We start from the raw sequence: 12,424 nt of genomic DNA, 5'->3' as shown, positions 1-12,424 counted from the left end.
GAGAGATAAAATGCAGAAAGAGAGAGAGAGAGTAATACAGAGAGAGACTCAGACAGAGAGAGAGAGAGACAGAGATACAGTGAAGGAGCAGCAGAGAGACCCAGAGATACATCGAAAGGCAGTGAGAGAGACAGCGAGGGATAGAGTGAGAGTCTGAATCAGGGACAGAGAGGGGGAGGTGGAGAGAGCAAGAGAGACAGAGAGGGAAGGGTGTGGAGAGAGAGAGAGAGATCGAGAGAGAAGGTGAAAGAGACAGAGACCATCACTGAGAGATACGGTGAGAGAAGATGAGAATGAGACAGAGGCTGAGGAAGAGAGACGGAGGGGGGAGAGAGATCCCTGCGATATACTGTGGAACCAAAACTGACCAGCTCCTGGTCTGATCAATAAACCCGGGAACAGTGAGGGTGTGTGAACAAGGAGAGGGATCTGTGTTCAGAATGAGATGCAGTGTATGGTTTCCCAGCAGGAAGTCAGCGTGACATTTATGACTTGGGCAGAGTTACAGAGCCGACCGGGAGCCAACAATGATACCATCTCAGTGAGCTCAGGGTAAACTATTTCCTCACCACACATCTCACGTCAGCAGACTGACGAGAACAGGATCCAAGCTCCAATGTACATCCTTTCACAACCACACTGTCTCCAACAGCTCCTTCCGCACTGCTGTGAGACTGACGAATGGGCTCTCTAACATCAAATACTGGCAACCTGGTTAATGGTGACCCGGGCACTGCGCAGTGTAACCGGCATCCCTCACTCTGTCCACCCAGCCATCTGTATGGCCAGGCTGCCTAGAGGCTGCTTGTACTGCTCAGGAATACAGTGCTCCCACAGGGCCCACTCCCTCAGCACTGACCCTCCAACAGGGCCCACTCCCTCAGCACTGACCCTCCGACAGTGCCCACTCCCTCAGCACTGACCCTCTGACAGTGCCCACTCCCTCAGCACTGACCCTCCGACAGTGCCCCACTCCCTCAGCACTGACCCTCCGACAGTGCCCACTCCCTCAGCACTGACCCTCCGACAGTGCCCACTCCCTCAGCACTGTCCCTCCGACAGTGCACACTCCCTCAGCACTGACCCTCCTACAGGGCCCACTCCCTCAGCACTGACCCTCCGACAGTGCCCACTCCCTCAGCACTGACCCTCCAATTGCCCCTTCAAGTATTTGCTGTCCTGCTCCCAGCTGCTGTGGGGATAGGGCTGGCTGCTGGTTTGAGTTTATGACTGAAACGTGCCCAGTTTGAGGTGATGCCTCTAATTTCACTGAATGGGAGATTTGACGTGTATTTTAACAGGAGACTGTGAGCTGCTCGAAGGCAGGGGAGGTGACAGAGCTATTTACAAAGTCGGGAAAGGTCTTGCAGAGTGAATCACTGTGTGTGTTTTATGAGCACAGCTTTGTCTGACAGAGTCTCTTGTGTTGCCCTGGTGCACTCTGCGATGCCAGTCAAAGCTGCTTGTGTGCTTGGCTCTGGGAGACGGGAACAAGATTTCTGTAACCCTTCTCCCAGCCTCGGGAGTGTCTGAGGGGGAAATCACACCGTCTCACAGGGGTCTCACAGGGGGGTCTCACAGGGGTCTCACAGGGGGGTCTCACAGAGGGGTCTCACAGGGGTCTCGGAGAGGGGTCTCACAGAGGGGTCTCACAGGGGTCTCACAGAGGGGTCTCGGAGAGGGGTCTCGGAGAGGGGTCTCACAGAGGGGTCTCACAGAGGGGTCTCACAGAGGGGACTCAGAGAGGGGTCTCACAGAGGGGCCTCGGAGAGGGGACTCACAGAGGGGTCTCACAGAGGGGTCTCGGAGAGGGGTCTCGCAAAGGGGACTCACAGAGGGGACTCAGAGAGGGGTCTCACAGAGGGGTCTCGCAGAGGGGACTCACAGAGGGGACTCAGAGAGGGGTCTCACAGAGGGGTCTCACAGAGGGGTCTCACAGAGGGGTCTTGCAGAGGGGTCTCGCAAAGGGGTCTCGGAGCGGGGTCTCACAGAGGGGTCTCGCAGAGGGGTCTCGCAAAGGGGACTCGGAGAGGGGTCTCACAGAGGGGTCTCGCAGAGGGGTCTTGGAGAGGGGTCTCGCAGAGGGGTCTCGCAGAGGGGTCTCACAGAGGGGTCTCACAGAGGGGTCTCACAGAGGGGACTCGGAGAGGGGTCTTGGAGAGGGGTCTTGGAGAGGGGTCTTGGAGAGGGGTCTTGGAGAGGTGCAAGGCTCCAATCGGACACATCCTCAGGGAATGGTTCCTCAATGCTCAGGGATTCCAGCATCTGGTCATCAGGGTCCACACACTCACACACACACACTCACACACTCACACACACACACACACACACACTCACACACACACACACACTCACACACACACACACACACACACACACACTCACACACATACTCACACACACACACACTCACACACACACTCACACACATACTCACACACACACACTCACACACACACACACTCACACACACACACACACATACTCACACACACACGCACACTCACACACACACACAGACTCACACTCACACACTCACACACGCACACTCACACACACACACAGACTCACACTCACACACTCACACACACACTCACACACACACACACACACACACATACTCACACACACACACACTCACACACACACACACAGACTCACATTCACACACTCACACAGACTCACACTCACACACACACACACACACACTCACACACACACACACACACACACACACAGACTCACACTCACACACTCACACACACACACACTCACACAGACTCACACTCACACACACACACTCACACACACACACACACACACACACACAGACTCACATTCACACACACACACACACACACTCACACAGACTCACACTCACACACTCACACACATACTCACACACACTCACACACACACATTCACACATACACACACACACACAGACTCACATTCACACACTCACACACACATACTCACACACACACATTCACACATACACACACACACAGAGATAGGGAGGGGGGAAGGGTGTTACAGATTTAGGGAGGGGGTGTAGGGGGTTACAGTGATAGGAAGGGAGTATAGCGGGTTACAGAGTTAGGGAGGGGGTGCAGGGGTTTACAGAGATAGGGAGGGGGTGTAGGGGATTACAGAGTTAGGGAGGGTGTGTAGGGGGTTACAGAGATAGGGAGGGGGTGTAGGGGGGTTAAAGAAATAGGGAGGGGGTTACAGAGATAGGGAGGGGGTGTAGGGGGTTACAGAGGTAGGGAGGGGTGTAGGGGGTTACAGATTTAGGAAGGGGGTGTAGGGGCTGGAGGGGGTTACAGAGATAGGGAGGGGCGTAGGGGTTTACAGATTTAGGAAGGGGTGTAGGGGGTTACAGAGTTAGGAAGGGGGTGTCGGGGGTTACAGAGGTAGGGAGCGGGTGTAGGGGCTGGAGGGGGTTACAGAGATAGGGAGGGGGTGTAGGGGCTGGAGGGGGTTACAGAGGTAGGGAGGGGGTGTAGGGGCTGGAGGGGGTTACAGAGATAGGGAGGGGGTGTAAGAGGTTACAGAATTAGGGAGGGTGTGTAGGGGATTACAGAGATAGGGAGGGGGTGCAGGGAGGTTACAGGAATAGGAAGGGGGTGTAGGGGGTTACAGAGTTAGGGAGAAGGTGTGGGGGTTACAGAGTTAGGGAGGAGGTACAGGGGGTTACCGAGATAGGGAGGGGGTGTAGGGGGTTACAGAATTAGGGAGGGGGTGTAGGGGATTACAGAGATAGGGAGGGGTTTACAGAGATGGGGAGGGGGTGTAGGGGGATACAGAGGTAGGGAGAGGGTGTAGGGATTTACAGCGATCGGGAGCGGGTGTAGGGGCTGGAGGGGGTTACAGAGTTAGGGAGGGGGTGTAGGGGGTTACAGAGATAGGGAGGAGGTGTAGGGGCTGGAGGGGGTTACAGAGATAGGTAGGAGGTGTAGGGTCTGGAGGGGGTGACAGAGATAGGGAGGGGGTGTAGGGGCTGGAGGGGGTTACAGAGATTGGGAGGGGCTGGAGGGGGGTTATAGAGATAGGGAGGGGGAGTAGGGGTTGGAGGGGGTTACAGAGAAAGGGAGGGTGTGTAGGGGGTTACAGAGATAGGGAGGAGGTGCAGGGGGTTACAGAGTTAGGGAGGGGTTGTAGGGGGTGTAGGGGGTTACAGAGATAGGGAGAGGTGTAGGGGGAGTTGGGGGTTAACAAGATAGGGAGGGGGTGTAGGGGCTGGAGGTGGTGACAGAGATAGGGAGGGGGTGTTGGGGGTTACAGTGATAGGGAGGGTGTGTAGGGGGTTACAGAGATAGGGAGGGCGTGTTGGGGTTACAGAGATAGGGAGGGGGTGTAGGGGGTTACAGAGATATGGAGGGGGGTGTTGGGGGTTACAGAGATAGGGAATGGTGTAGGGGGTTACAGAGGTAGGGAGCGGGTGTAGGGCGTATAGGGGGTTACAGAGATAGGGAGGGGCTGTAGGGGGTATAGGGGGTTACAGAGGTGGGGAGGGTTACCTGTGCTGTTTAGGATATGCTGCAGTGCCCGTGTGTGTGCTCTCTGTGGGATTCCTGTGGGTCTGCTGCTGGTTTTGCTCTCCCTCCCACCCTGCACAGAGCCGACCTGGCAGCAGACAGCGGGGACAATGTTTGTTTGTGTGTTTGTTTGTTGGTCTCCCCTGGGCTCCGGCCCTGCTGCCTCACCCAGAGCCTGAGGAAACAAACAATCAGAGATGGTCACCCCTGGAGCAATGTGCTCCTGGCCCCAGGGACAGGCCTGCCTGGGCCGCGCTCATCCTGGCCTCCTGTGTTCAGCCTCTCCCTCCTACCCTCTGGCCTCAGAGACCCCCTGTACATGAGCTAGCACCAGGAATGGGCTGTCTGTCTGACTCTCCTCCCTGACTGGGAATCAGAGGGTCTCTGCTGGTGCAGCTGGGATTGGAGAGAGTCCGAGTGACTCTGCTGGTGCAGCTGGGATTGGAGAGAGTCAGAGTGTCTCTGCTGGTGCAGCTGGGATTGGGGAGAGTCAGAGTGTCTCTGCTGGTGGGGCTGGGATTGGGGACAGTCAGAGTGTCTCTGCTGGTGCAGCTGGGATTGGAGAGAGTCAGAGTGTCTCTGCTGGTGGGGCTGGGATTGGAGAGAGTCACAGTGTCTCTGCTGGTGGAGCTGGGATTGGAGAGAGTCAGAGTGTCTCTGCTGGTGGAGCTGGGATCGGAGAGAGTCAGAGTGTCTCTGCTGGTGGGGCTGGGTTTGGAGAGAGTCAGAGTGTCTCTGCTGGTGGGGCTGGGTTTGGAGAGAGTCAGAGTGTCTCTGCTGGTGCAGCTGGGATCGGAGAGAGTCAGAGTGTCTCTGCTGGTGGGGCTGGGATTGGAGAGAGTCAGAGTGTCTCTGCTGGTGCAGCTGGGATCGGAGAGAGTCAGAGTGTCTCTGCTGGTGGGGCTGGGATTGGAGAGAGTCAGAGTGTCTCTGCTGGTGGGGCTGAGATTGGAGAGAGTCAGAGTGTCTCTGCTGGTCGGGCTGGAATTGGAGACAGTCAGAGTGTCTCTGCTGGTGGAGCTGGGATTGGAGAGAGTCCGAGTGTCTCTGCTGGTGCAGCTGGGATTGGAGAGAGTCAGAGTGTCTCTGCTGGTGGAGCTGGGATTGGAGAGAGTCAGAGTGTCTCTGCTGGTGCAGCTGGGATTGGAGAGAGTCAGAGTGTCTCTGCTGGTGGAGCTGGGATTGGGGGGAGTCAGAGTGTCTCTGCTGGTGGAGCTGGGATTGGAGAGAGTCAGAGTGTCTCTGCTGGTGCAGCTGGGATTGAAGAGAGTCAGAGTGTCTCTGCTGGTGCAGCTGGGATTGGAGAGAGTCAGAGTGTCTCTGCTGGTGGAGCTGGGATTGGAGAGAGTCAGAGGGTCTCTGCTGGTGGGGCTGGGATTGGAGAGAGTCAGAGTGTCTCTGCTGGTGCAGCTGGGATTGGGGAGAGTCAGAGTGTCTCTGCTGGTGGAGCTGGGATTGGAGAGAGTCAGAGCGTCTCTGCTGGTGCAGCTGGGATTGGGGAGAGTCAGAGTGTCTCTGCTGGTGGGGCTGGGATTGGAGAGAGTCAGAGTGTCTCTGCTGGTGGAGCTGGGATTGGAGACAGTCAGAGTGTCTCTGCTGGTGGAGCTGGGATTGGGGAGAGTCAGAGTGTCTCTGCTGGTGGAGTTGGGATTGGAGAGAGTCAGAGTGTCTCTGCTGGTGGGGCTGGGATTGGAGAGAGTCAGAGTGTCTCTGCTGGTGGGGCTGGGATTGGAGAGAGTCAGAGTGTCTCTGCTGGTGGAGCTGGGATTGGAGAGAGTCAGAGTGTCTCTGCTGGTGGAGCTGGGATTGGAGAGAGTCAGAGTGTCTCTGCTGGTGGAGCTGGGATTGGAGAGAGTCAGAGTGTCTCTGCTGGTGGAGCTGGGATTGGAGAGAGTCAGAGTGTCTCTGCTGGTGGGGCTGGGATTGGAGAGAGTCAGAGTGTCTCTGCTGGTGGAGCTGGGATTGGAGAGAGTCACAGTGTCTCTGCTGGTGGGGCTGGGATTGGAGAGTCAGAGTGTCTCTGCTGGTGGAGCTGGGATTGGAGAGAGTCAGAGTGTCTCTGCTGGTGGAGCTGGGATTGGAGAGAGTCAGAGTGTCTCTGCTGGTGGGGCTGGGATTGGAGAGAGTCAGGCAGTCTCTGCTGGTGGAGCTGGGATTGGAGAGAGTCAGAGTGTCTCTGCTGGTGGGGCTGGGATTGGAGAGAGTCAGAGTGTCTCTGCTGGTGGGGCTGGGATTGGAGAGAGTCAGAATGTCTCTGCTGGTGCAGCTGGGATTGGAGAGAGTCAGAGTGTCTCTGCTGGTGGAACTGGGATTAGAGAGAGTCAGAGTGTCTCTGCTGGTGGAGCTGGGATTGGAGAGAGTCAGAGTGTCTCTGCTGGTGGGGCTGGGATTGGAGACAGTCAGAGTGTCTCTGCTGGTGGAGCTGGGATTGGGGAGAGTCAGAGTGTCTCTGCTGGTGGGGCTGGGATTGGAGAGAGTCAGAATGTCTCTGCTGCTGCAGCTGGGATTGGAGAGAGTCAGAGTGTCTCTGCTGGTGGAGCTGGGATTGGAGAGAGTCAGAGTGTCTCTGCTGGTGCAGCTGGGATTGGAGAGAGTCCAAGTGTCTCTGCTGGTGGGGCTGGGATTGGAGAGAGTCAGAGTGTCTCTGCTGGTGGGGCTGGGATTGGAGAGAGTCAGAGTGTCTCTGCTGGTGCAGCTGGGATTGGAGAGAGTCAGAGTGTCTCTGCTGGTGGAGCTGGGATTGGAGAGAGTCAGGCAGTCTCTGCTGGTGCAGCTGGGATTGGAGAGAGTCAGAGTGTCTCTGCTGGTGGAGCTGGGATTGGAGTGTGGGAGCAGATGATCCAACCCATTGAGTCCACATTGACCCATTGCCCTACCCTTTCCCTACATTTCCCAAAGGCCAGTCTGAGGGGTCGCAGTGTGAGGATTGGGACCATTTAGGGGGGAGATAAGGAGAGATTTCTTGACCCAGGAAGTGGAATTCCTTACCACAGGAAGGAGTTGATGCCCAAACATGGAATGAGTTCAGGTGGTGGATCTAGGGTCAAAGGTTACAGGGAGAAAGCAGGATTGGGCCATTGGGTTGGCCGGTCAGCCATGATGGTGACCCAATGGCAGAGTCGGGTCTTTGGGCCAAATGGCCTCCTGCTGCTCCTATCCCCTGCGCCTCCGGCCGATGAAGGGAACAAAAGTTCTGCCTCCTCCCCCAATATTTCCAGAGGTTTTTCCCTGATCAGCCTTTCCCTCAGCCACCATCTTCCACACCCCAACCCCACCGTGGAGGAGATGGGACTTGATCTGGGCCCTCCTGGCTCAGAGTCAGGGACACTGCCACTGCAGCGGGAGGCAGGTTTAGGATGGGCCTTTTGAGGAAAACGTCCTTAACTCGGTTCCGGGTGGGTCTGCGCTGGACGTCTTACCCCGTCATGGCCTCCAGCGACCCTGGAGGATTGTGGGATATGCGGGGAGACGTTGCCCGGTGCCTGGAATTCTCTCTCTCTCTCTCTCTCTCTCCCCGAGTTCGAATCCCAACCTCCCTCACCCCGGACATATCGGTGATGAAGAGTGCTTTCAAAATATGGAATCACGGGTCTACTGGGTATCCACCTGCAAATCCTTCCAATAGTCACTGATTCCCCTCATGGGAGGTGGGCATCAATGGCTGCCCTGTCCCCGAGTTGCCCCCCTCTTGAGAAGGTGAGGTTGAGCTGCCATCTTGAACCGCTGCTGTAGGATAGACCCACGACGTCCTTTAGGGAGGGAATTCCGGGATTCAAACTCAGGAAGGAATAGGCGATAGATTTTCAAGCGAGGAGCTCGAGGCATGGTGTTCCTGTATATCTGCGACCCTTGACCTCTGGATGGACGTGGCGGAGGTGTCCGGAAGGGTACAGCCCCCTCAGGCCTCCAGAGTAGGAGAGTCCCAGGCTCCATTCCTGGCCTAGTGCTGGGAGCGAGTTTTCAAGATCGCCGAAGTGCCTGTCATAGAGACGTACAGCACGGAAACAGACCCTTTGGCCCAACCCGTCCATGCTGTCCCAGATATCCTAACCTAATCCAGTCCCATTTAGAGTCAGAGAGATGTACAGCACGGAAAGTGACCCTTCGGCCCAACCCGTCCATGCTGTCCCAGATCTCCTAACCTAATCTAGTCCCATTTAGAGTCAGAGAGATGTACAGCACGGAAACAGGCCCTTCGGCCCAACCCGTCCATGCTGTCCCAGATATCCCAACCTAATCTAGCCCCATGTGCCAGCACTTGGCCCATCTCCCTCTAACCCCTTCCTATTCATGTCCCCATCCACCTTTTAAACGCTGTCATTGTACCAGCCCCCACCACTTCCTCTGGCAGCTCATTCCATACACGTACCACCCTCTGGGGGAAAAAGTTACCCCTTAGGTCCCTTTCCCCTCTCACCCTAAACATATGCCCCTCTAGTTCTGGGCTCCAATCTGCAATTTGAGAGGGAGAGGGTACAGTCGGAAGTGACAATATTTCAGTTGAATAAAGGGAACTATGGAGCTCTGAGGGAGGAGCTGGTCAGAGTTCAATGGTGTAATACCTTAGCAGGGATGACAGTGGAGGAACAATGGCGGATATGTCTGTGTATAATGCAGAAGATGCAGGATCAGTTCATTCCAAAAAGGAAGAAAGATCCCAGGAGGAGGCAGGGGCGGCCGTGGCTGACGAGGGAAGTTAAGAAACATATAAAGTTAAAAGAGAAAAAGTATAACATAGCAAAGATAAGTGGGAAAACAGAGGACTGGGAAGCTTTTAAAGAGCAACTGAGGATTACTAAGAAGGAAATACACAGAGAAAAAATGAGGTACGAAGGTAAACTGGCCAAAAATATAAAGGAGGATAGTAAAAGCTTTTTTAGGTATGTGAAAGGCAAAAAAAAAATGGTTAGGACTAAAATTGGGCCCTTGAAGACAGAAACAAGGGAATATATTACGGGGCACAAAGAAATGGCAGAAGGATTGAATGGGTACTTCAGATCTGTGTTCACTGGGGAAGACACAAGCAATCTCCCTGAGGTAACAGTGGCTGAAGGACCTGAACTGAAGGGAATTTATATTTGCCAGGAATTGGTGTTGGAGAGACTGTTAGGTCTGAAGGTTGATAAGTCCCCGGGGCCTGATGGTCTACATCCCAGGGTACTGAAGGAGGTGGCTCGGGAAATCGTGGATGCGTTGGTGATGATTTTCCAGAATTCGATAGATTTGGGATCAGTTCCTGTGGATCGGAGGGTGGTTAATGTTATACCATTTTTTAAGAAAGGTGGGAGAGAGAAAGCAGGAAATTATAGACCAGTTAGTCTGACCTCAGTGGTGGGAAAGATGCTGGAGTCTATTATAAAGGATGAAATTACAACACATCTGGATAGTAGTAACAGGATAGGTCAGAGTCAGCATGGATTTATGAAGGGGAAATCATGCTTGACTAATTAGATTAGATTAGATTACTTACAGTGTGGAAACAGGCCCTTCGGCCCAACAAGTCCACACCGACCCGCCGAAGCGACAACCCACCCATACCCCTACATATACCCCTTACCTAACACTACGGGCAATTTAGCATGGCCAATTCACCTGACCCGCACATCTTTGGACTGTGGGAGGAAACCGGAGCACCCGGAGGAAACCCACGCAGACACGGGGAGAACGTGCAAACTCCACACAGTCAGTCGCCTGAGGCGGGAATTGAACCCAGGTCCCTGGCGCTGTGAGGCAGCAGTGCTAACCACTGTGCCACCGTGCCGCCCATAATCTTCTGGAGTTTTTGAGGATGTAACTCTGAAGATGGACGAGGGAGATCCAGTAGGTGTAGTGTACCTGGACTTTCAGAAAGCTTTTGATAAAGTCCCACATAGGAGGTTAGTGAGTAAACTTAGGGCACATGGTATTGGGGGCAAAGTACTAACTTGGATTGAAAGTTGGTTGGCTGACAGGAAACAAAGGGTAGTGATAAACGGCTCCATTTCGGAATGGCAAGCAGTGACCAGTGAGGTACCACAGGGATCAGTGCTGGGACCGCAGCTTTTTACAATATATGTTAATGATATAGAAGATGGTATCAGCAATAACATTAGCAACTTTGCTGATGATACTCAGCTGGGTGGCAGGGTGAAATGTGATGAGGATGTTAGGAGATTACAGGGTGACCTGGACAAGTTAGGTGAGTGGTCAGATGCATGGCAGATGCAGTTTAATGTGGATAAATGTATGGTTATTCACTTTGGTGGCAAGAACAGGAAGGCAGATTACTACCTAAATGGAATCAATTTAGGTAAAGGGGCAGTACAGAGAGATCTGGGTGTTCTTGTACACCAGTCAATGAAGGTCAGCATGCAGGTACAGCAGGTAGTGAAGAAGGCTAATAGCATGCTGGCCTTCATAACAAGAGGGATTGAGTATAGAAGCAAAGAGGTGCTTCTGCAGCTGTACAGGGCCCTGGTGAGACCACACCTGGAGTACTGTGTGCAGTTCTGGTCTCCACATTTGAGGAAAGACATTCTGGCTATTGAGGGAGTGCAGCGTAGGTTCATGAGGTCAATTCCTGGAATGGCGGGATTACCTTACACTGAAAGACTGGAGTGACTGGGCTTGTATACCCTTGTGTTTAGAAGACTGAGAGGGGATATGATTGAGACATATAAGATTATGAAAGGATTGGACACTCCAGAGGCAGGAAACATGTTTTTGCTGATGGGAACCAGAGGACACAGCTTAAAAATACGGGATAGACCATTTAGGACAGAGATGAGGAGAAATTTCTTCACCCAGAGAGTGGTGGCTGTGTGGAATGCTCTTCCCCAGAGGGCAGTGGAGGCCCAGTCTCTGGATTCATTTAAGAAAGAGTTGGATAGAGCTCTCAAAGATAGTGGGATCAAGGGTTATGGAGATAAGGCAGGAACAGGATACTGATTAAGGATGATCAGCCATGATCATATTGAATGGGGGAGCAGGCTGGAAGGGCAGAATGGCCTACTCCTGCACCTATTGTCTATTGTCTATTGCCCCCGAGCCCAGGGGAAAAGACGTTGCCTATTTACCCTATCCATGCCCCTCATGGTTTTATAAACCTCTATAAGGTCACCCCTCAGCCTCCGACGCTCCAGGGAAAACAGCCCCAGCCTGTTCAGCCTCTCCCTGTAGCTCAGACCCTCCAACCCTGGCAACATCCTTGTCAATCTTTTCTGACCCTTACAGGCTTCACAACATCCTTCAGGTAGGAAGGAGACCAGGCCGCATCTGGAAGTGGCACAGTGAGTCAGTGGTTAGCACCGCTGCCTCCCAGCCACAGGGACCTGGGTTCGATCCCAACCTCGGGAGCAACTGTCTGTGTGGAGTTTGAACATTCTCCCCCCCTCATGTCTGTGTGGGTTTCCTCCCTCAGTCCAAAGAGGTGCAGGTTAGGGTGGATTGGCCACGGGAAATTGTCCCATAGTGCCCTGGGATGGATAGGGTGGATTGGCCATGGGAAATTGTCCCATAGTGTCCAGGGATGTGCAGATTAGGGTGGATTGGCCATGGGAAATTGTCCCATAGTGCCCAGGGATGTGCAGATTAGGGTGGATTGGCCATGGGAAATTGTCCCATAGTGTCCAGGGATGTGCAGATTAGGGTGGATTGGCCATGGGAAATTGTCCCATAGTGCCCAGGGATGTGCAGGTTAGGGTGGATTGGCCATGGGAAATTGTCCCATCGTGTTGGTCACTCGTCAGAGGTAACTAAAGGGTTGAGGAATGGGTCTGAGTGGGTTAGTCTTCGGAGGATCGCCAAAGATATGTTGGGCCGAAGGGCCTGTTTGCACACTGTAGAGATTCTAATGTAATCTTCTTGCCAGTATCTCCCGGCGACGTTTTGGAAAAGTGTGTGTT

The sequence above is a fragment of the Hemiscyllium ocellatum genome, chromosome 40, assembly GCF_020745735.1.
Source record: "Hemiscyllium ocellatum isolate sHemOce1 chromosome 40, sHemOce1.pat.X.cur, whole genome shotgun sequence".
NCBI lineage: Eukaryota > Metazoa > Chordata > Chondrichthyes > Orectolobiformes > Hemiscylliidae > Hemiscyllium > Hemiscyllium ocellatum.
The sequence above is the reverse complement of the archived record's forward strand: the minus strand, read 5'-3'. Positions refer to the sequence as shown.